The sequence below is a fragment of the Trachypithecus francoisi genome, unplaced genomic scaffold (assembly GCF_009764315.1).
Source record: "Trachypithecus francoisi isolate TF-2019V2 unplaced genomic scaffold, Tfra_2.0 Lachesis_group3, whole genome shotgun sequence".
Classification (NCBI taxonomy): domain Eukaryota; kingdom Metazoa; phylum Chordata; class Mammalia; order Primates; family Cercopithecidae; genus Trachypithecus; species Trachypithecus francoisi.
In genome coordinates this window covers 49,708,233-49,731,519 of record NW_022681468.1, presented here as the reverse complement: position 1 = coordinate 49,731,519, position 23,287 = coordinate 49,708,233, and the positions used below count along the sequence as shown (strand labels likewise).

Below are 23,287 nucleotides of genomic sequence, written 5' to 3'. Positions count from 1 at the left end.
CTTTGTGCTTGGTACTCTATTGCTGGGGAGTCATTTCTTAAATAACTTCCAGTTTGACCTAGATGTTTGCTGTAATTTTAAGTTTAAATTGAATCCTTTTGTAAAAGTGGCTTAGTTCTTTTGCTCTTTTTCTTTTCTTTTAGTCTAAATAATTAGATTTAGTTATTTAGTTTTAACTTGAAGTATTTCTGAGCCTGAAAATTTTGGAGCACTTTTCAAGTGAAAAATACAGCTGACCTTTGGACAATGTGGGAATTCGGGGCACAAGCCCCCTGTGCAGTCAAAAATTTTTGTATAACTTTTGACTCTTCAGAAACTTAACTACTAGTACCCTACTGTTGACTGGAAACCTTACCAATTACATAAATAGTCAACATGTATATTGTATATGTATTATATACTGTATTCTTATAAAGCTAAAGAAAAGAAAATGCTAAGAAAATCATGAGAGACTGTATTTACAATACTGTACTGTTTATTGATACAGTAAGTTTATATCATCTGTAAGATGAATCATCTGTCTGAAACAGTGAGCAACTGTAACTGCAGACCTCAGTCTACAGTACATATCAAGTAATTCGACTTTTACTTGTCATGACTTTTCTCTGCTTCTTGGGAGCACTTCCAGCATTACTAGTGGCACTTGGCATGGGTCCCATGGTGTTATTCAGGGTTTACGGTGTTGTGCTAAAAATGATGAAAAATATGTGAGAACTAAGATCACTTTTTACTGTGTTACTGTTACTGGAAGGACAGAATGCTCATGTGGAGATAATTAGAGTCATGGATAGGAGTCATGGATACTTCAGACACTTGAGCTCACAGTAATAGCAACAGGAGGTGGCTACAAAATTATTACAGTGGTACCATATGTACTGCAGTTAATTTTATGCAGTTGTGATTTAGTACTATATCTTTACATTTGTTTACATTTCCTTCTATTGCAAATGGCACCATGTACAGTCACCATGTAGGGTCTGGTTTGTGTTTGTGTAAGTTTTGATAAATTTTAACTTTATAATTTGTGTATATTTTATGGTAGTAAATTATAAAATAGACTGGTATCTACATATATTTTATGCATTAATGGCATACCTTTTTCTTAATTTTTTCAATATTTGTAGGCTATGGTTTCTCTGCGAGTTTTTTTCAAATTATTGCATTCTCCAAAAAATTTTCCAATGTAGTTACTGAAAAGAATCTACATGAAGTGGACCCACATAGTTTAAACCCGTAGTGTTCAAAGGTCAGTTATACATTCAAGATTAGCGTTGGAATTATATGTAAAATAGAGCCCAGGCATTTACCTTGTCTGAGGTTTTGGGGAGAAAAGAAGTAATTCATAAATATAAGTTAGTTGTAAAGTGATGAAAGCCGAATTTTTGTCTGCTCTTCTAGGATTAATTACCTGGCATAAATTGGTAGTTGTATTTCATATCCTTTCAGTGTTATGTAACCTTTATTTAAGCAGAAAGTCCTGGCAGCGTTCAAAATAACATACTACTTTTGGTATAAAGAGATTCTTTTTTTTGAAACGGCGTCTCGCTCTGTTACCCAGGCTGGAGTGCAGTGGTGCAATCCTGGCTCACTGCAACCTCTGACTCATTGGAACCTCTGACTCACTGCAACCTCCACCTCCTGGGCTCAAGCGATTCTACTGCCTCCCAAGTAGCTGGGATTACAGGCGCCTGCCACCAAACCTGGCTAATATTTGTATTTTAGCAGAGATGGGGTTTTGTCTTCTTGGCCAGGCTGGTCTCGAACTCCTGACCTCAAGTGATCCGCCCACCTTAGCCTCCCAAAGTGCTGAGATTACAGGCATGAGCCACCATGCTGGGCCAGAGATTCTTTAATTGTTATTCTTGGTTACTATATTTATCTGATTTTTTATTTTTTATTTTTTATTTTTTGAGACAGAGTCTTGCTCTATCGCCCAGGCTGGAGTGCAGTGGCGCGATCTTGGCTCACTGCAACCTCTGCCTGCAAGCGTTTCTCCTGCCTCAGTCTCTGAGTAGCTGGGATTACAGGCATGCACCACCACGTCCAGCTAATTTTTATATTTTTAATAGAGACGGGGGTTTCACCATGTTGGCAAGGCTGGTCTTGATCTCCTGACCTTGTGATCCACCCGCCTTGGCCCGGGATATTCTTTCATCATGTTGTATGTCGCTCTAACTGATTTGGCTACTTCGTGTATGAATATTTTACAACCTGTTTCCTGTTGTTGGACATTTGGGTTTCTAGGTATTTTTTTTGTTAGTATACACAGTGCTGCTATGAACACCTTGAATACCATAGTTCTATTTGTTGCACTTGTGTCTCTAGGATAGTGGTTTTTTCAAACTTTTTGTTACCACTCACAGTAAGAAACACATTTTAAATTATTACTCATTATATTATCAGGTATACTATTCCATGCTATTCTGTTTCGTCAAAACTGAAAACGCTAGTCAAGACCTAAGTTTTATGCTAATCGCTAATGAGACTAGAGTGTAGATAGTTTTAGGGCTTATAACTAGCTAGAAATAGAATTGCTGGATTGTAGGAGACATACATTTTCAACTTTACTAGTTAGTGCTAAATTGTTTTCTTTCCAATATAAATGTACCAGTTTATTCCTGTCACCAGTATATATGTGTGATGGCTCCACATTCTTCCCTATACATGATAATGGCAGAAACCAGTTAGCCTATTGTGTGTGAATTGATACATTGTATGTCTTTGCATTTCTTTCTTTCTTTTTTTTTTTGAGAGGGAATTTCGCTCTTGTCCAGGCTGCAGTGCAATGGTGCGATCTTGGCTTATCGCAGCCTCCCAAGATCAAGCGATTCTCCTCCCTCAGCTGGGATTACAGGCATGTGCCACCACGCCAGGCTAATTTTGTATTTTTAGTAGAGAATGGGGTTTCTCCATGTTGGTCAGGCGGGTCTCCCGACCTCAGGTGATCCGCCTGCCTTGGCCACCCAAAGTGCTGTGATTACAGGCGTGAGCCACTGCGCCTGGCCTTGTGTTTCTGATTAATGGGACAAAACATATTTTCAGCGTTTGCTGGGCACTAGTTTCCTTTTCTCTGAAATGACAGTTCATTTTTCTGTTGGGTTTATCTTTTTGGGTGGCAAGATTTCTTCATATGTTCTGAATACTAATTCTTTGCCACTTATGTATTATAAATGTCTTCTTACTTTGTGGCTTGTCTTCTGACTTTCCTATGGTGTCTCTATTAAAAGTTAAAAATTTTAATGTAGTTGAATTTATCAGTGTTTTCCTTTTATAATTTGTACTTTGTGTCTAGTTTAAGAAATTCTTCTCTGCCTCACGGTTATGAAGATGTTCTCACATGTTGTCTTCTAAAGTTTTATGTTGTCTCACAGTTCTTTCCTTTGAATTGGTTTTTGTTTCTTCCCTTTTGTGCTGTTTTCTTTTCTCCAAGGTTTCCACTGCTTACCATTTCAGTTTTTAAGGGCTAAAATGTGTTTATTTATAGAGGCTTTGAAATAATACTTTGACAATATGGGGTTGTTTTTAATACTTTGACAATATGCGGTTGTTTTGAGGATTGCATCTACAGCTTACTTTTAGAGTCACAAGAAAATAATTGCAGATGACCCTTGAACAACATAGGTTTGAACTGCATAGATCCACTTATGTGTGGCGCGGATGGTGAAACCTGAGTAGATGGGCTATGGGACTTGACTATGGGCAGATTTTGGTATATCTGTGTGTGTCCTGTAACCAATTTTTGATGCATACTGAGGGATACTGTATGTTTTCAAAAAGAAACTTTGGATAGTTATTCAGTAAACTTTGAAGTCCCTCCTCCAATCCCTATTTGACATCCTAAGTGTTTTGTAAATATTTGACAGTGATGCCAGTGTTTGCATGTGGTTTTCTTAAATTGTTTAGCACATATATTGTGAAGTAGATCTTTGTGCTTGGTATTTTGAATACATATGGACAAACTTCTGTGTATCCAGCTGGTACTCAGAGTGTACTTACAGTATGAGGAATCAAATCCTTAATTTTGAAAAATTCTCACCTCTTTAAATATTGCTTCTTTTATATTCACTTTTCTCTCTTGTTAGACCTGTCTTGGAGTCTTAGTTTATCCCGTGTCTTTGATTGTTCTATCATTTTTTTCTCTTCTCTGTGCTTCATACTAGGTAAATTCATTACTGTCTAGCAATTTACCATTTTATTTTTCTATTTTGTCTAGAGTGTGTAGTATCTGTTTAGTCTATATGCCAGTATCTATAATTTTGATATTTTAGATTTGGAATTGCTTTTTCATAATCACCGGTTTCAATTCTCTTTTTGTTTGACAACCCTTTTGCTACTTAGAAAATCTCTGTCTGTTCCTTTAACATGTTCAAATTAAAAAATCTTTGTCAGACCATTTCATAAAACATCTGATGTGAATTCATGTTTTTATATGATTGTTTTTTCTCATTAAATTTCTTGCTATGTTTTGGATTTTTAAAAAAACCTGGTTTTAACATTGGACAGACTCATTATTTTGATGACTTTTGTGTTCAGATCAAAACCCTGATATTTAATCTTGTTTTTGAATTTACGAATTGATCAGAAATAGACACTCCCCCCACCCCCCCCAAAAAAAACTTGTTAAACACTGTGAGGGTACTATTAACAAAATTCACACTGGGAAACTCTCTAGGACTAGCTTGCTTGGTTTTTGTTTTTTTTTCCCTCCCCAACTAGAAGTTCTAAGAATTGTAAGAAACTGAAAAATAAAGAGATAGGTATAGTAGGTGAAAGGAGACAAGAAATATACCAGTCAAGGAATAACAAAATACTTACAAAGCAATTGGGGAATGTGAATGAATGCTAGCTTTGTATTAAGGAATTATTAATTTTTAATTTGCTGTGACATTGGATGTTTTGTTGTCTTTTTTTTTCTCCAGGCTTGGAGCTTCTATAAAGTTATAGCTCTGGATTTGCAGTGTCATTGTTTTTCTCCCCTCTCCTGCCCTCTCCTTTTTTACCTTTTTATTTTTTTAAAACCTCTTTTTACAAGCTGTGCAAATCCTGACCCCTTGGCATCAGGCGGTGAACCTGGTTGTGTTTTATTGCTGTTACTTTTAGAAGCTGAACTGTCTAGCCATCTTCCTGGTTCCTTCTTCCCTCTACTCCACTTAAGATATGGGTTGCTACTTTGAATTTTTATTGCATTTCTCACCCACTATGATGTTTATCTTAGTTTTGAGTTTAGCCATATCTTTTAAATCATTTCCTTTTATATTCGTGCAAAAGGTTGGTGCAAAAGTAGTATTTCATACCATTATTAAGTTATTTGGAGTAGGAGGATCCTTATTTGAAAGTATTTATCTTCATTTCTATCTATCTTAGTCTTGTTTTTTGAATCCCAGCTTATGTATCCTGAGTAGTATTCATAGTGTATCCTGAGTGCTCTAGTTCAGTAATCTTTCCCTTCCTTTGCACAAATCTGTCTTTTAATCTTGTTGAATATTATTCAGCTCTACAGAACACATCTGATATTAGCATCACACTAATTTATGATTATATAATAATTAGTTAGAATCCTTAAGTCTTGAAATGCGATTCTTGCTTTTGCTGCTTGATCTCACTCATCTTGGGTTTCTTCATTCTGTTTTGGAGTTGCTATTCCCACTCAAGCAGAGTAGATTTTTTTTTTTTTTTTCGTTTTTTGAGTTTGGACTGGTATCCGTTGTTGTCTGAAATATTTTTACTTGTTGTCTCCAACTTGAAAGTCAAATATTCGATGTTTTGAATTCATTCTTGAAAACCCTGCTGGTAATTTAAAAGCTATTAAATGAAAGCATATTTCCATTAATTTTAGTAGGGAATTATGATGCAGTATTTCATCCCAAACAGTTTTCACACGTAGGTAAATATTAATCTAACAATGAAGACAAGTTTGTGTAGGTATAAACAAGTTGAAAGTAAATACACTTTATACATAAAATATAATGTAGTATATTGAAGGCTAATTGTATTTGCCAAAGGAGAAAGAAAATTTGATGGTGGATGGTAGTGTGGTTGGTAGGGTGTCACTTTTTGGAAAGTCTGTTTCCTCTGTATTGTGTTTTTTCACCAATGCACGTGTTCTGGAGTTCAGAGTTATCTTGCATTCAGTCTGCACTTAAGTTGTCTGTGCAGAAAAGCACCACTAGGGCAATAACAGATAAACACAAGTTGTTTAAAACACGGGAAATGGAACGCAAGCAGAAAAGACAGAGTGTAGGAGCTGGAAGCTCATTGACTTTCTTGCGCTGCGTATATACACAAAGCATATCTAGGCTCATCCAGTATACTGTATGTGCAGTATAGATCTGTTGCATATGATATACGCTGATGGGAAGTAATTATGTTGAATAAAACATTGAGTGTGTCTTTGCCTGAAATCATAAATGTTGAAATTTCACTCTACAGAATATTTATTTTGTGTGTGCTTAGGTAAACAGTCACTAATACCAAAAAAGGTCATTGCTTGAAAAGTGGTAATTTTCAAGAGCCATTTTGATGAAAACCAGTTAAATGAACAGCTCATTATGTGGGGTAAGTTTGTAGACTTAATAACGTGATATTCCAGCTTATCTGAACTAGTTGTCAGAATTTCTGCTATTCTAACCAGGTAGCTCAAAGGGTAACACAGGATAATACAAATCTTATGTTCTGAAACCTTTCGTTGGTTTGCCCTTTGTTCTCATCCACATTTGTAAACTGGCAAGATTATCTTTAAGTAATTGATTAAAATGTTAGTAAGGTCAGACTAAGAACCGAGTTTTTTTTGTACATTGTTAAGATACTTTCTAAACCATTAATTGGCAACTTTGGGATATTATTGTTTAACCTTTTAAATATTCTCTAATTTATGCCACTATTCAGCAATGTTTAGGATTTATCAATCTTGTCTCCAAGGATAGCTTGTTCATTGACTGTTGTGACAAAATCAGACATTCCATAATGTGTATTGGGTTTTCCTGATTTAGTAATCCTTTTATTTAAAAAGGTATTGGAGTGATTTTTTTTTTTTTTAATAGTGACTGGTTTGGCGGCCGGGCACGGTGGCTCACTGCTGTAATCCCAACACTTTAGGAGGCTGAGGCGGGCGGATCATGAGGTCAGGAGATCGAGACCATCCTGACTAACATGGTGAAACCCTATCTCTACTAAAAATACAAAAACATTAGCTGGGTGTGGTGGCTGGCGCCTGTAGTCCCAGCTACTGGGAAGGCTGAGGCAGGAGAATGGCATGAACCTGGGAGGCTGAGCTTGCAGTGAGCTGAGATCACACCACTGCACTCCAGCCTGGGCAACAGAGCAAGACTGCGTCTCAAAAAAAAAAAAAAAAAAGGTTTATAGTGGATAGCTTTTGATGTGCCTGTATTTTTTAGTAACATTGTCTGGATTTACCTAAAATAAATTCATCAATTTTAATTTGACTACTTTCTATTTTTAGTACATGATATTTAATAGCTTTTACTTTTTTTTTTTTTTTGAGACGGAGTCTCGCTCTGTCCCCCTGGCTGGAGTGCAGTGGCGCGATCTTGGCTCACTGCAATCTCCGCCTCCCGGGTTCACGCCATTCTCCTGCCTCAGCCTCTCGAGTAGCTGGGACTACAGGCGCCCGCCACCGCGCCCAGCTAATTTTTTGTGTTTTTAGTAGAGACGGGGTTTCACCATGGTCTTGTTTTCCTGACCTTGTGATCCGCCCGCCTTGGCCTCCGAAAGTGCTGGGATTACAGGCGTGAGCCACCGTGCCGGGCCTAGCTTTTACTTTTTTTCCCCTAACTCTTCAGGCATCTTCTAATAGTGAGGAAAGCAGAAGCCTTTCATGGAACTTGAAATGTAGAATCATGGCAGCTGTGTCTGCTGAAGGCAACATCTATGTTTGCATGGCTGTTGAGGTGGTTGTGTTGTAAACATGGATTCTAAGGATGACTATAGGATAGGAGCCTCTACTTGTGGCTATATTTTAGGTTCTGATGACTGATCACCTTTCAACCTCTTTTTTTTTTTGAGACGGAGTCTCGCTCTGTCGCCCAGGCTGGAGTGCAGTGGCCGGATCTCAGCTCACTGCAAGCTCCGCCTCCCGGGTTTACGCCATTCTCCTGCCTCAGCCTCCCGAGTAGCTGGGACTACAGGCGCCCGCCACCTCGCCCGGCTAGTTTTTTGTATTTTTTAGTAGAGACGGGGTTTCACCGTGTTAGCCAGGATGGTCTCGATCTCCTGACCTCGTGATCCGCCCGTCTCGGCCTCCCAAAGTGCTGGGATTACAGGCTTGAGCCACCGCGCCCGGCCTACCTTTCAACCTCTTACTTCGTATTTCTGTTGCCTGGAAGGCAGTCTTTGCGATCACAAATTTTGAAGGTTCATGGTATGCTGTGTTTTAATTATGTTAATTACATAATTTACGTACTTAAACCAACTTTCAGTTGGTGAAATCACACGGACTACTTTTTCTTGGAGTTAGCCCCCTATGGTTGTTTTTAGTAAGATCTGTTCTCTCACTAATTTTTTGCCTAGGTTTCTTATTATTGTGAGTGATGTCAAAAGAATAGAACCTTTTTTTCTTTTTTTGACAAACTTTTTTTTTTTTTTTTGCCACTGTAGACTTAAACTTTGTTAATATATGAAAGCTACACTTATTTCCAATTCAAGGTAATTATATCTGTACTTTTTGATGTTTTTTCTGTCACAGACTCTTCACAGCTTCAAGAATAGAGCATTGTAATGAAGACCATATCATGATAAAACATCCTTGATTTTGTATTTCAGAGTACCAGTGAACACAAACAGAATCAGTATATACTGTATATATGAAGGATTATTTTGAAAAAAAATCCAAAGGGAAGAACTCACAAGGAGCACCTATATAAAGTTATTACATATTTGACAACACTGCGTTGGACTCTGTTGGGCTCCCAGATAGGTGGGAGAACATATATTTGAAAAGGAGAGTTACTCATTTGGCTTATACTTTTTGAGTAGTATACACTAAACTTTGTATAAGAAGTGAGTAAAAATCTTCAGTGAATGTTTTCTTAAGCCATAGTTCTTAAGGTACAATTTCAGAGAATGATAAACACATAAGATTGTGAATGTATTAAAGCAAATGCCTCTTTATTTCAGTGAATCAGAATGAGAACATTTCTTAATTTTATCGGATTCTTCATTTGTACTTGTTTTTAGATTGTGTGTAAGATTTTGCTGTTTATTCACGATTTTGCTGTTTGTGTAGATGTTGAATCTCTTTGCTTTTTCTTAAATAGCAATGATAGGAATTTCCCTGTGGAATATGAACATTAAAATTGAAATGTAGAAGGACCAGCATGGTGGCTTATGCCTGTAATCCCAGCACTTTGGGAGGCTGAGGCGGGCGGATCACTTGAGGGTCAGGAGATTAAGAACAGCCTGGCCAACATGGTGAAACCCTATCTCTACTAAAAATAAAAAAATTAGCCAGGCATGGTGGCGGGCACCTGTAATCCCAGCTACTTGGGAGGCTGAGGCCAGAGAATCACTTGAGCCTCGGAGGTGGAGGTTGCAGTGAGCCAAGATCGTGCTCCTGCACTCCAGTCTAGGTGACAGAGTCAGACCCTATCTCAAAAAAAAAAAAAAAAAGAAATGTAGGTTGTAGAAGTGTAGAAATTAAAATGTAGACTACAGAATAGATTGTAAGGTTTAGAAAAAAATTCAGGCTTTCATCATTTAACTAGTGTACTTGACTATCTGTGAAGATTTGTCCTAATTTTATATGGTTTTGTACATGAAAGCTTGGAATCGAGAGGCCAGAGAGGGAAAACTCTTTGCTAGCACTCTTTGTGCATTCCTGAAAAGTTTATTAGAGAAAAGCGAAGGTCAGTTGTAATCCCTAATGAAAGAATAAGAATATTGGTTTCTCAGTCAGTCATACTCTGGTTGGAAAGAGGTACTGTTCATTAAAAAAATTGCATTCTGGATTAATAAATTTCATATAAAGTCTGAATTTTTACTATTTACTAATGTTAATCAGTTTTGTTTGTTGTATGGCTGACAGACTTATTGCTTCTGAAAACTAATAGTATTCCCATGTTCAGCAGGGTCTAGAATTCTGTGGTAATTAATGGTCATTGTTTCTATAGAGATTTTATTACATTATCCTTTGGCTTCTATTGCTAAGTACTATATAAGTCTAAATTTCTTCTTCAGTACTCTTTTCTGTGTTGCTTTCAAGACTTGCTTGAGTTACACAGTGTTACTACAAATATGTTTAAATATCTTTTATTCTGTTCCAATTTTGTTGCCTTTCCTGAATTGGAAGATTCATAGCTTTCAGCAGTTTTTGAAAATTCTCAGCCACTATGTTTCTTTGTTCTTTCCTCTCCTTGAATTCCCATTTGATTTATTGGACATTCTCATTGTATCCTTTATGTCTGTTAATTTTTCTTTCATATTTTCCCTTATGTATAATTTTTTGTGATACATTGTCAGTTTTTTAATCAAGTCTGTCTTGTTTGATAATTGAGTTTTATATAGTTATCAGGCCATTTGGCTTTTAATTTCTGGGGGTGTTTGTATGTCTGTGTGTGCATATGTATGCATACACATAATTTATAAAGTTCAAGTTCTAATTTTTCTTTTTTTTAATGAGTGTTTTCTGTGTTGCTGATTTATAACTCTAATGGCTGATATTTTTGTTTTAATAGTCTTTCACATTCTGTTATCAGTTTTTTGGGATCTACTCCCTGTATGTGCTACTCTTGTTCATTTTGTTTGGAAGTTCACCTTTGACAGGAGAATATCTGCAAATACTATACTGTACAGACTAGATTGGATAGAGGTAGTTTTTTTCCAGAGGGATTTTTCCTTCCCAAGAGTTTTTCCTGAGTCACAGGGCTTTTGTGGCCGTTGATCCATTTTTTTTTTCTTTTTATTGAGACAGAGTCTTGCTCTGTCGCCCAGGGCAGAGTGTAGTGGCGCAATCTTGGCTCACTACCAACCTGTGCTGCACAGATTCGAAGCGATTCTCGTGCCTCAGCCTCCAGAGTAGCTGGGATTAACAGGCTCCCGCCACCATGCCCGGCTAATTTTTTGTATTTTTAGTAGAGATGGGGTTTCACCATGTTGGCCAGGCCGTTCTCGAACTCCTGACCTCAGGTGATCTGTGAGCCATTTTTGTGTTAATATTTGTGGTAGGAAGTGGGCAGTAGGGGAGTGTTCTGGATTGGCAGAGACTGTAGGTAAGAATTTATGATTGTCAAATCTTAATGGAGACTTTTGGGTTTTGGAAAAGCAAACAAGCTTTCTCTTGTGTCTTTTTCGCATTTGTGCCAACACTACTTATGAAATCTATTTTTTTTTTTCAACTTACTGATTTGAAATGGCACTGTGATAATATACCGAACTTTTTGTTTGTATTTGGGCTATTTTGCCTTTAATTGGGTGTTCTTGGACAAGGTTTAAAAATTCTTGTTTTCATAAACAAAACTTTTTTAGTAGAGCCATTTTTGACAGTATTTTATATTCTCATTTACATTTCATGTTTAGTTTGTGAGATGTGTTAGGTATTATGTCTTTTCTGGGGATAAGCAAGAATAAATATTTTAGGTATTATGTCTTTTCTGGGGATAAGCAAGAATAAATTATTCTTGAATTCACTTTTGATTTATTGGACATTCATCATTGTATCCTTTATGAATAAATTATTCTTGCTTATCCCCAGAAAAGACATAATACCTAAAACATCTGATCATTTTAGTACTTCCATTGTTGAATGACCTAAGGTGATCCACCTTAAATTTAATTTCATTAAGTTTAAGCATCAGTTATTAAGACTACCTGGTGGTAGTGGGATTGGACAGATTTCTTAAGGTTAGGGTAGAGATAGGACCACTGGGAAAAGTTACAGGGTGATGTGATTTTGGATCAAAACTAAAAAGAACTTGTCTTTCTAAAGAAATAAAGGGGGTTTATGGGAGGTGTTCATCCCTGCTTTTCAAGCATAGGCTGGCTGCCTGTTTCAGCTGGGTCTAATCTCTGAGTGGCTAGTTGGATTAGATGGCCCTTTCTTAGGAATCTTATGAAAGGAAAAGTAGGTCAAGATGGTAGATTTTAAGGGGAGGAAAGCTTCTGTACATGGTGTAGCTGTTTTGCAGTTACATTATTGGTATGAATTTCATGTTGTAATGTTAATTTTTGAACAGTTTTGATGACTTATGTTCTTTTGTCTTTGAAAACTGATTTTATGTGTTGATTTGAAAGACTTTTAAAAAGTTATTAATTTTTTTGGTATTAAAGCTTTCAGTTTGTCTAATTAGAAATTAGATTTTTTTTAACAGAATAAAGTTTTAACCAGATTATTTCCTATGGAATTGTTTTTAAATGAGCAGTGCCTATTCCTGAGAAAATGGGCTGGTTTGGGCATGATGAGTAAGCAAAAGTCTAAAAGATACTTTCAGCAGCTATCATCTCTGCAATTCCTTTTCAGTTTCTTGAGAAAGCTGTTCAAATGGATTGATCTATTCTCATGAAAGGGGAAAAAGTTTGATTAAAAAATAGAAGTCTCATTTGTTGTGACATTATACCTAATGGAGAAATTAAATTTCATTACTCATTTCTGGCATTAGTTGTATTCATTTCAGATTGGGGTAGCAGTACTTTAGAATGGATATTGCTGAAGTAAGGGGTGTGTTAATAAGATGTGAGTCATAGAAATAACTGCCTTGCAGTTTAAAAGGAGAAATTATACCACAGCTTTGAAATTTTAGTGTGGTCTATAAAGTTAATCTTAGAAAAGATACTGTACATGAGATTCCCATGTTGAGGAATTCAGTGTTTGGATTTCCTGGATTGTTTTGTCTTTTGCTTACTTCGAATGTTTTTCCTCTTATTTTAAAAGATAATTATTTAATTGTGTTGTGCACTCCGGGGCCATTATACTTTTGGTGTAGTGACTGACTAGGACAATAGGAATTTAGATGAGTTTTTGCATTTTGATGGCCATTTCAGGAAATGGTTAATGCTTTGTCTATTTTTCTCATTGAGTTTTTTGTTTTTTAAAATCAATTGGTAGAATCATTTATTTTTAAAAATTCTTACTGCAAATGGAATATACTTACAAAAATTTAAACATATAGAACTATGTAAAATGAGCCTATGTATTTTCTTGTGTTTTCAAGTACTTTATATTTTTTCTTGTTTTTAGATAGATTTTTGCTCTGTCATGCAGGCTGGAGTGCAGTGGTGTGACCTTGGCTTACTGCAACCCTTTGCCTCCTGGATTCAAGTGACTCTCATTGCCTCAGCCTCCTGAGTAGCTGGGATTGTAGGTGTGTGCCACCACACTCAGCTAAGTTTTGTATTTTTGGTAGAGACAGGGTTTTATCATGTTGGCCAGGCTGGTCCTAAACTCCTGCCTCAAGTGATCCACATGCTGTGGCCTCTGAAGGTGCTGGGATTATAGGTGTGAGCCACCACGCCTAGCCCTCAAGTGCTTTATATTTTTTCTTATGTTTGAAACTTTATTTGGATGTTTTTAGTTGATTTGAATGATACAGCCTTCTACTGATTGGAAATAACTTACAGGAAACTGAATTTTTGTATATATTTGGATTTGTTTTAGATTTTGAATTCAATTATTATTTTCTTATCTTTATCATACTGCAGTGTGTTGCTGCCTTGCTATATTAGTTGAAACCATTTACTGTCTCATAGAATTCTGTGCATGTGTATATAAATAAAGAATAAGTGCTCTGGAATTTTAGGAGGAGAACTAGCTGTGGACAGGGTGCTTGAGCTGGAAGAGTAGAACCACATGGAGGCTCAAGTTAGGCTTTTTGCTTTAGTTAGTTTTGTAGATACTATATACTTCCTTTCTCAGTGAGATTATAAATTCATTTAAAGTCAGCAAATTTATTTGTGAACACTGTTAAATACCCTGCATTCAAAAACCTAAGTGGAAAATTAAAACGAGTGCAACTTACAAAGAATGAAAACTACAACAATAATTGTAATGTGTTTTATAAGACCTTCAACACTGGTTTTTTTTCTGTTTGTTTTTTTGTTTTTTGAGACAGGGTCTCCCTCTGTCACCCAGGCTAGAGCGCAGAGGTGAAATCATGACTTACTGTAGCCTTGAGCTCCTGTGCCCAAGTGATCTTTCTGCCTTGTTCTCCCGAGCATCTGGGACTACAGGTGCATGCCACTATGTCTAGCTAGTTTTCTATTGTTTGTAGAGACAGGGTTTTGCTATGTTGCCCAGGATGGTCTTGAACTCTGGGCTCAAGCAATCCTTTCTCCTTGGCCTCCCAGAGTGCTAGAATTACAGGCGTGAGCCACCATGCCTGGCCGCCATCTTTTTTACGCTTATTCTCTGCTTATGACTTTGTTTCTTATTTCATAAAGAGAATCGTAGCATTAGAAACAGAATTTTCACAAGCGTCTATACCATCCGCCTCCTTTCCTGTCCTGGGTCTGTGCTTTTGTATTCTTCCTTCTCTGTATTCCTACAGATGAACTGTCTGTGGTACCATTATAAGGCCAATCAGTCTATCTACTTGTCCAAATTCTGTCCTTTCTTGCTATTTGAAAACATTGCCTCTCACTCCTGCATCATTAGTCTTTCCCTTTCTACTGAATCGTTTTTTTGTCAGCATATTATCATGCTGTAATTTCTCCCATCTTTAAAAACCAAACTCTTAACCTCATATTCTCCTCCAAGTTCCATCTTATTTCTCTGCATCCTTTCACAGGAAGGCTGCTTCAAAGAGTTGTCCACACTTGCTAGAGTTCTTCTAACTTTTAAATTCGTTTCAATCAGGTTTTGATCACCACTACTCTACTGCTTTGGTTAAAGTCACCAGTAACGTCTATGTTACTAAATTCAGAAGTCAATTACTAGTTTTCATTGTGTTTTACTTACCAACCCCATTTGACAAAATTGATCCATCTCTCCTCCCTAATAGACCGTATTCATCTGGCATCCAGGACAGCACACTCCTGGTTTTCTTTCTACCTCTCCTCTCTCCCTCGAGAGTTCTTCATCTTCCTGTTGTTGAATTTCAGTGCTTCAGTCTTGAGACCTGGTCTCTATTTATACCCATTTGTTTGGGATTTTATCCAAGTTTATGGCTTTAAATATAATCCATTTGCTGAATACTTCCAAATTTGTATCTCTAGCCTTCACTTCTCACGTGACAACTCTTTTATTTAGCTGTCTACTGGACATATCCACTTACCTAAAACCTAACTCCTTATCTCAACCTTAACCATGTCCCTGCCACATTCCCCTATCTCAGTAAAGGGCAGCTCCTTTGTTTTTGGCCTAGTCTAGAAGCTTTGGAATTGCCTTTGGCTTTGTTTATTCTCTCATACCCTACATCCAGTCCATCAGCAAATCATCTTGGCTCTACCTTTATAAAGTATCAAAAATTTGACCACCTCACCTGCTACCATCATCTCTAAATTATTTCTGTTGTCACCTAACAGTTTTCCCTGATTTCACTTTCTCCCTACACCCTTCCCTAGTCACACCTCTCCAGTAGTTTTCCCATATTACTGAGAGTGTTAGCCACAATCCTTTTCCTGTAAGAAACAACATGAATTGTTAACCACATCCCCTCTCCCTTTCAAATTCTCTTTGACCTCATCAGTTTATCCTTCTGTTCATTCTGCCTGAACCACGTTGTCCTTACTGCTCTTGCTCATATATAGCAGGTATGTTACTGTCTCATGGTCTTTGTGCTTGCTCTTCCCTCATTCACTGTATTTTGCTCTTCACTTAGATACGGATAGCAACATGGCTCTATCTTTCACTTATTTCAGGTCTTTATTGAGATATCATTTTTTAAAAATGAAATCATCTCTGACCATTCTACTCTAAATTTTAACCATTAGGAGTTTGAGACCAGCCTGGGCAACATGGCAAAGCCCTGTCTCTAAATAATTAAAAAAATAAATAAATAAAATTTAACCACTGTCCACATCTTCCTGTTCTCCCTATTTCTCTTCCCTGCTTATCACTATTCTTGCTACTTATTGCCCTTTCATATACTGCATACTAATTGTTGGTCTGTCTTACCACTTAGTAGAATGTTAGCTCTGTAAGTGCAGGGTTTGTGGCCCTTTTACTGCTGTCTACTCAGAATGTCCTAGAGCAGTCCTGACATATGGTCAGTGCTAAATAACAAATGAATAATAAAGACTTATTGTGGAAGAGAGTTGAAATTACATATTCATAGGTTTGATTTAAGCTGGGTCTTGAAGGTTAGGTGGAGATTTCATACAAAGGACAAGGCAAAGATTTTTAGATTTGATTGCAGGGATAAGGTGAGGTGCTTTAAATGGAACTTTAGAAAGTGGTTCCTCTGATTGCCTGATTCAGAGTCCATAGTAGCCTCCTCCTGCTGATTTTTCCCACTTGGTTGACTGCTGATCTTTTCTAGCTAGTGGTCCCATATTTTCTTCAAAATCTGATCTACAACTCCCAGATAGGAACGTATTCCTATATTCTTAATCTTGGCAAGGGGTTTTCTCATTTATGGAACCTTACAAGCATGACATGTGGGAATTGTCTTACTAGAGTCCTCACTCATTTTCAGATAGTTGAGTTTTCTTGTTAGTTGTTCCAAGTATTTCTGTGTTGAAATTGATTTGCTGTCATCAGATCTACTTAAACTATTGAAAGTCATTTTAACTGATCTCCTTGCAACTATTTTTAACCTATCTATTTGGTTTTATTTATATGTTTATTTTATTTATTTATTTATTTATTTGAGACGGAATATTGCTCTGTCGCCCAGGCTGGAGTGCAGTTGGGGATCTAATTCTTTAGCTTGTTTCTTCTGCCTCTTGTTCATGATGGCTTATCACATGTTCTGTTATTTTTTTGTGGGCTCATATCTGGATAATAATTTTTAAAAACCTTAAGGAGCCTGACTTGGGGAAGGATTCCACGGAAGAGGTTATGCATTTGCTTCTACCGTGGGTACTCGGGGCACCACCAACGGGGAACCATTTACATTTTTTGGCTGGCATATCCAAGATCATGCAAGTAGTTTGGACCCTAAAGCCATGTGAGAAGAAACTCATGGTTAAAATTTTTAAGTAAGACTGAGTGAAGGCCGAATTGGAACTAAAAGTCAAGACTCTTGCCTTCCATTTTACTGCTTCATTATATTGCTATTTACTAATCTTAATTTACTTTTGCTCAGGATGTATCTACAATATAACACACATACTATATTCGAAGGTTATCAACTACATGATACCTAATACTTAATTTTAGCAGGAGGAGTTCATTGTAGCTAAATCTTTTGCAGAATGGAAATTTACCAATAGTAAACTTTTTATCACTGTAGAGTACTTAACCATAAATCATTTTTCTTAAAAAAAGATTAACGTGTCTGGTTAAAAAAACGTGAGATAGTATTGTGGGTTTAAAGAAAGGTAAACGTGGTATGAAGAGTGGCACGTTTGGAATGCCAAGTATTTAGATTCAGTGTGATCAGATTACAGATAGCTTTTTTTGTTCTTGTTGTTGTTTTTTTAACCTATGAACATTATTTTTACAAATAACCTGTAATAATAGCTTTCAGCTTAGGCCTCACAGCTACTTCTGTCATATTTTAACTGTATTCAAATAACGAAATCAAGCTCTTATAGGCTGCTCTGGGAGCCTGTATATCTTAAGGGTGTATTTGTTTAGTTGTCCATTGATTTATACCGGAACTTTTATGGAATTTTGCATTCCTATGTTGAAAACTACCTTTCCCTCAACTTACTGCTTTTGTTTTTTTCAAATGTGTCTGCTTGCTTTGTATGTTTTTTGGTGGAAAATACTTTCACTGTGTTCAGATTTCAGTCTTGAATTTTGATTTGTTAAGTTTTTGCTAATGGTTTTTTTGAGTCACCCTAACTGATAAAATTGTGTCAATTGAAGTACAGAAATATTGATAAAATTTTTTTTGTGTCATTTGCTTTCAATGTTTTTAATGTGAAGAAAAGGATAGCAGAAGCAAGAGCAACTGAAACCCTATAGTAAGAAAATATAATTCAAAATTGTTGTATTACTTGAAATTTAATAGTATACTTATCAAACTGCCTCAGTTTTTTCTCATAATATGAATAATTCTTACGTTTATATGTTTAAGCTGTTGAAGTTTAGTACTGTGCATTCAGGTTGGTTACTTAAATTATTGTTTTAATGTGAAATTTTAAAAGTTGAACAATTAAACAGTAAAATGTTTGTAATAATCTCTCTTCAAAAAAATGTAATGATTCTAATTTTTTAGGTATCATCTATGAGTGTATATAATACTCAACACAAAAATTTTAATCTTTCTTCTATGTAATGTGTTTTGCTGCATTACAATCTTAATTATTTTAAATGGTCGTATGATGTTTCTTCACATGTCCCACGCTGAAACAGTTTCATTGTTTTATTATATAAACAGTGTGGTCTGTCTTGTATATACATAAATATATTATCCTTTTTGGTTAAGCAATTCTATTGAAATTCTAATAATTGCCACCAGATTTTTATATCACTTAAAATTTTAGGTTTCACCTCTGTTATATTAGTATAAACGGGTCATTGTGCCTTCTGAGAAGTTTATAAAATTTAACTCAGTGATGTGTCTCAGTTTTTATATGAACAAATGTAAGTTATAGGAGGGCAAGTAAATAGAATTTTAAAACTATTTGATTAGTATTTGTAATACGTACTCTGATGAAACACAACTTACATATCATGCATGTTAACTTATTATAATTATTTTTGTAGTTCTTTTAAGATAGGGCAGGAATGAAAACTCTCACTGTAGAGCAGGATTTTAAACCTGGGGCCCGGGCATATTCTTCAGGGAATCCAGAAACCTTCTGGAGATTATATGTAAAACTTAGTGAGTGTGGATACTTTTTTTCTTTGAGAAAGAGGGTCAGTATCTTTATCAGTTTCTTGAAAGATTTATGTCCAAGTAAAAGATAAAAGACAATGGTGTGGAATGTGGTTTTAAAATAGATTGGACTTACTTTCCTATCATTCCATGGATATTTGTCTCCTGGTTCTCTTGACAGAGAAATCCTATTTACCACCACTGGCTGTTTATTGCTTTCAGATTGGAATCTATTATAACTTGTGTGTGATGAGGTTAAAGAGGTAACTAATACTACAAAGGGTTAGCCAGGCTAGGTGGTACATGCCTGTAGTGTAGTTGCAGCCACTTGGGAGGCTGAAGTGGGAAGACCTCTATAGTTTGATGCTGCAATGCACTATCATAGGGATTGTGAATAGCCAATGTGGTCCAGCCTGAGCAGTGTATATATAGAGACCCCATTTCTTAAAAAAAAAGTGTAAAAATATTATAATTTTTTTGTAATAACTCAGGTTGTGAGTTAGCAAAAATCAGCAGTGTTAATGATTTCTTCCATGTGTGAAAGAACAGCATAAGTGTCTACATGTCTCCATTTTTCAACTCAACAAACATGCATTGAATTGCATACTGTGGACTTAAAAAATTTTAATGACCTGGTTCTTATCACCCAGAGCTAAATTAACGTTTTCTCAACCTCTTTCCTTTTATTTTTCAATTTTGCCTCCCTGCTTTTAAATCTTTCTGTGTTTGTTCTTCCCTGAATTTTCCTGTTTCATTTTCAGTTCCTATTTGTCTCTTGTTTTTTCCTTCGTATGTAATTCTGATGCTCGTGGGTATAATGTGAATCTGAGGCATATTAATTGGTATGGTAGTATTTATTCAATAGACACTCATGTTTTGCCTTTTTAAAATAATATTTTAAGAATTTCTCATAAACAAAGTTTAAATCTAGAGTATTAAGGCAAATGAGACTGTACCCATGATTTTGGCATAACTCCTTAGTTACTGAACTTGCGTATATAAAATGTTTCCATCATATAAATACATATGATTTTGACTTTTTAGCAGCATTGAATTGAAGTTTTAGGTTCATGGTTTAATACCTATACTTTTAGTTGATATTTGCTGATTGAAAACATTCTGATGTTGAATGTTTTCTTTTTTCAGTTTTTATGTAATGTTGCTGTGAACTTTTTTTTTTTTGAAGACAGAGTCTTGCCGTGTCGCCCAGGCTGGAGTGCAGTGGTGCGATCTCGGCTCACTGTCACTGCAACCTCTCCCTGCTGGGTTCAGGTGATTCTTTTGCGTCAGCCTCCTGAGTAGCTGGGTTTACAGGTGCGTACCACCACGCCCGGCTGATTTTTATACTTTTAGTAGAGATGGGGTTTCACCATGTTGATCAGGCTAGTCTCAAACTCCTGACATCAAGTAATCCGCCCGCATTGGCCTCCCAAAGTGCTGGGATTACAGGCGTGAGCCACCGCGCCTGGCCTGTGAACATCTTTCTATATGTTTTTTTTTCTTGCAAATAAATTCCTAAGGATAAAGAATTGGGATTATTGAGTTAAAGGAATGCAAACATTTTCTTCTTTTTTATTCTTCTAAAAAAAGCAGGATACATGTGGAGAACGTGCGTGTTTATTACATAGGTATATGTATGTAATGGTGGTTTGCTGCACCTTTTGACCCATCCTCTAAGTTCCCTCCCCTCAATCCCCACCCCCCAACAGGCCCTGGTGTGTGTTGTTCCCCTCTCTGGGTCCATATGTTCTCAGTGTTCAACTCCCACTTACGAGTGTGAACATGCATTGTTTGGTGTTCTGTTCCTGTGTTAGTCTGCTGAGGATGATGGCTTCCAGCTTCTTCCATGTCCCTGCAAAAGACATGATCTCATTCCTTTTTATGGCTGTAGCAAACATTTTCTTGATTCTTAATCTCTTTGTGTCTACGTAGGTTCCTCTAAATGCATAGTGAGTCTCACATGAGCTCAAGTGAAGGTGAATTGAATTGCGTGAAGAGGGACTCCCATGAAAATCCAGAGACAGAAAGCTTGATTCCTTCAGGCCTATATATGGGACCTGGAAAAGGAAACTAGAAAATCATTAAAACGTTTGAAGAGTCGGTGTTTCAGAATTCTTGTGGTCTCATAGCCTCTCTTCTCCTTGAACATTTGCTACTTTTTCTTTCTATGCAGGTGAATTTGCTGTGCTTGATCATAATTTCTGCTTTCCTAAGACCTAGGTTTGTACAGGGCTGCAGCTTATTCATATAGGCCTTTTTGACTTTTGCCCCTTTTTTCAGCTTCTGTTACTGCTGCTAAGTGCCTCAGCGCCTCTTCTTCACCAAAACAAAAATTTGAAGCATTCCAACTCATTGTTTTTTGCTTTTTCTCCCTTGGCTTCCCAGCTTATGTTGAATAGGCTGTGTATTCTGTGGATGTTATGTTTGAAAAGAAAATTCTGGGCTCTTTAAAAGCATTCCTGGGTGACGAATCACACTTACGCAGGCCCAATAAAATATGTCTAATTTTAAAACCTGGACAGTTCATGTTAATTTGAATTATCAGGGAAACAATTCTGTATGGAGTTTCTTTTAGTATTTTGTTAGCACATGATTCCTTTTCCCCCTTAACGTGTTAAAACCTTGTCTTAGTAAATCTAGGGTTTAACTAATACTATTTAAAAATTGCTTATGGAAGTATGAAATGTTACTTCAGTCATATAGATTAATAACATGTCTGTTGAACAAACGACAGTCATTCCTTGGCATATGCGGGAGATTGGCTTCAGGACCCCCGCATATACCTAAATCTAAGCATGCTCAAAGTCTTGGAATAGTCCCTGTGGAACCCAAGTATACAAAGTTGGCCCTCCATATACTTAAGATTTCATGTCCAGTGAATACCGTATTTTCAGTAACAATTGGTTAAAAAAAAATCCATGTGTAAGTGGACCAGTGCAGTTCAAACCCGTGGTGTTATAGTTCTGGCAAAGTCTTACATTCAATAAACTCACATTTGTCCAATTTAAAAAATCAGATGTTTTCTTAGGCGTAAAATAATTATTAGAGTAAGTCCCCTATTTAGGTAGAATTGGTTTCTTTATCTAATCATTACGTATCAAGATTCTCCAAATCAATAATTTGAAAACTTTAAACATTCTTAGATTTATTTTTACATTAAAAGTGCAGAAATTAACTTTAATTTGCTTTATCCTAAACATGTCCTGATGTTTAATTATATCTGTATTATATACCTTGTCTTTTTCTACAACACACTTGAGATGACGTAAGAATACAAGTCACTTTTATGTGGCTTATGCATGTTTGTAAGGAGCATCAGTATGTAGAATCTCAACATCAGAATAATTTTTACTTTGAGATTTACTTTTAGGGGAAACTACCCTTCACATAAGTGATACAATATCTGTATTCGAGGTAGATGTTGGTAGTCAAGTTACATGTTTCCTCCCTGCCGCCATACTTACTGAGTCAATCTAAAAGTAGGGCCGATGTTCTATTGATGAGGTAAAGCCTTTTATTTAGCAATTTAGGTAGGATGTTGATGGCAGCCTCGCTTTGGCTGTATAACTTGTTATGTGCAGTATGGGGTGCCTTTAAAAAACTGAGATAAGTTCCTAACTTGTAATTTATTTCATTACTTTATTTTTTTGAGACAGGGCCTTGCTGTGTTGCCCAGGCGGGAGTGCAGTGGCAGAGTCACAGCTCACTGAAGCCTTGACTTCCAAGGCTCAGGTGATCCTCCCACCTCAGCCTCCAAGTAGCTGGGACTACAGGCTCATTTTAACTAAGCCCAGCTAATTTTCTTGGTGTTTTGTTTTTGTTTTTGTTTTTTGTAGAGACAGCGTTTCGCCATGTTGCCCAAAGTGGACTGGAACTCCTTAGGCTCAAGTGATCCATCCGCCTCAGCCTCCCAAATTGGTGGGATTCAGGCGTGAACCACTGCGCCTGATCTGTAATTTATTTTAATGCCAAATGCCACATCCTAACATTTTGATTTTGATTTTATTAGATTTTTATATCCTTGATAGATCCCACCACATCATGAGGCTGAGAGTCACTGGTGTAAAGATGCAAGCAGTTTGTGACTGGTCTTAATCTGGAAATAAACCACCTCTTTTTGTGTGTGTATGTGTGTGTGTTTCAGAATATGACACTTTTAATGAATGTCCATTGAGTTGGTAATAGTGCCTCTTTGTTTTCACATGTAGTTATCAACACTGTGCAATAAACAAAAAAATTTAACTACTAATAAAATACCAAAAGTGGATATTTGGGGAAAAGAAAGTAATGTATATTTAAAATTTTTCTCTTCAATTAGGACATTTTCACATGATGTAGAAATGGAAGGATGTGTTCTACTCTCTCTAGTTACCACTCGTCTTACTTTTCATAGTATGTATGAATTGTTGGCA

General features: G+C 36.5%; 1 protein-coding gene across 11 annotated transcripts in view; it reads left to right on the top strand.

Annotated features, from left to right (window-relative positions):
• Positions 1-23,287, top strand: part of KTN1 (kinectin 1) — a 110,253-nt gene that overhangs the window by 7,484 nt on the left and 79,482 nt on the right. Inside the window, exon 2 of one of the 11 annotated variants that reach the window (XM_033187940.1) lies at positions 17,965-18,018. The exons of 9 other annotated variants lie outside the window; for them this stretch is intronic. The gene's annotated coding sequence lies outside the window, so the exon portion shown is untranslated. Of the gene's footprint in view, positions 1-8,996; positions 9,016-17,964; positions 18,019-23,287 lie in introns of those variants that run through there. One more of the 11 variants, XM_033187942.1, reaches the window with a different exon arrangement.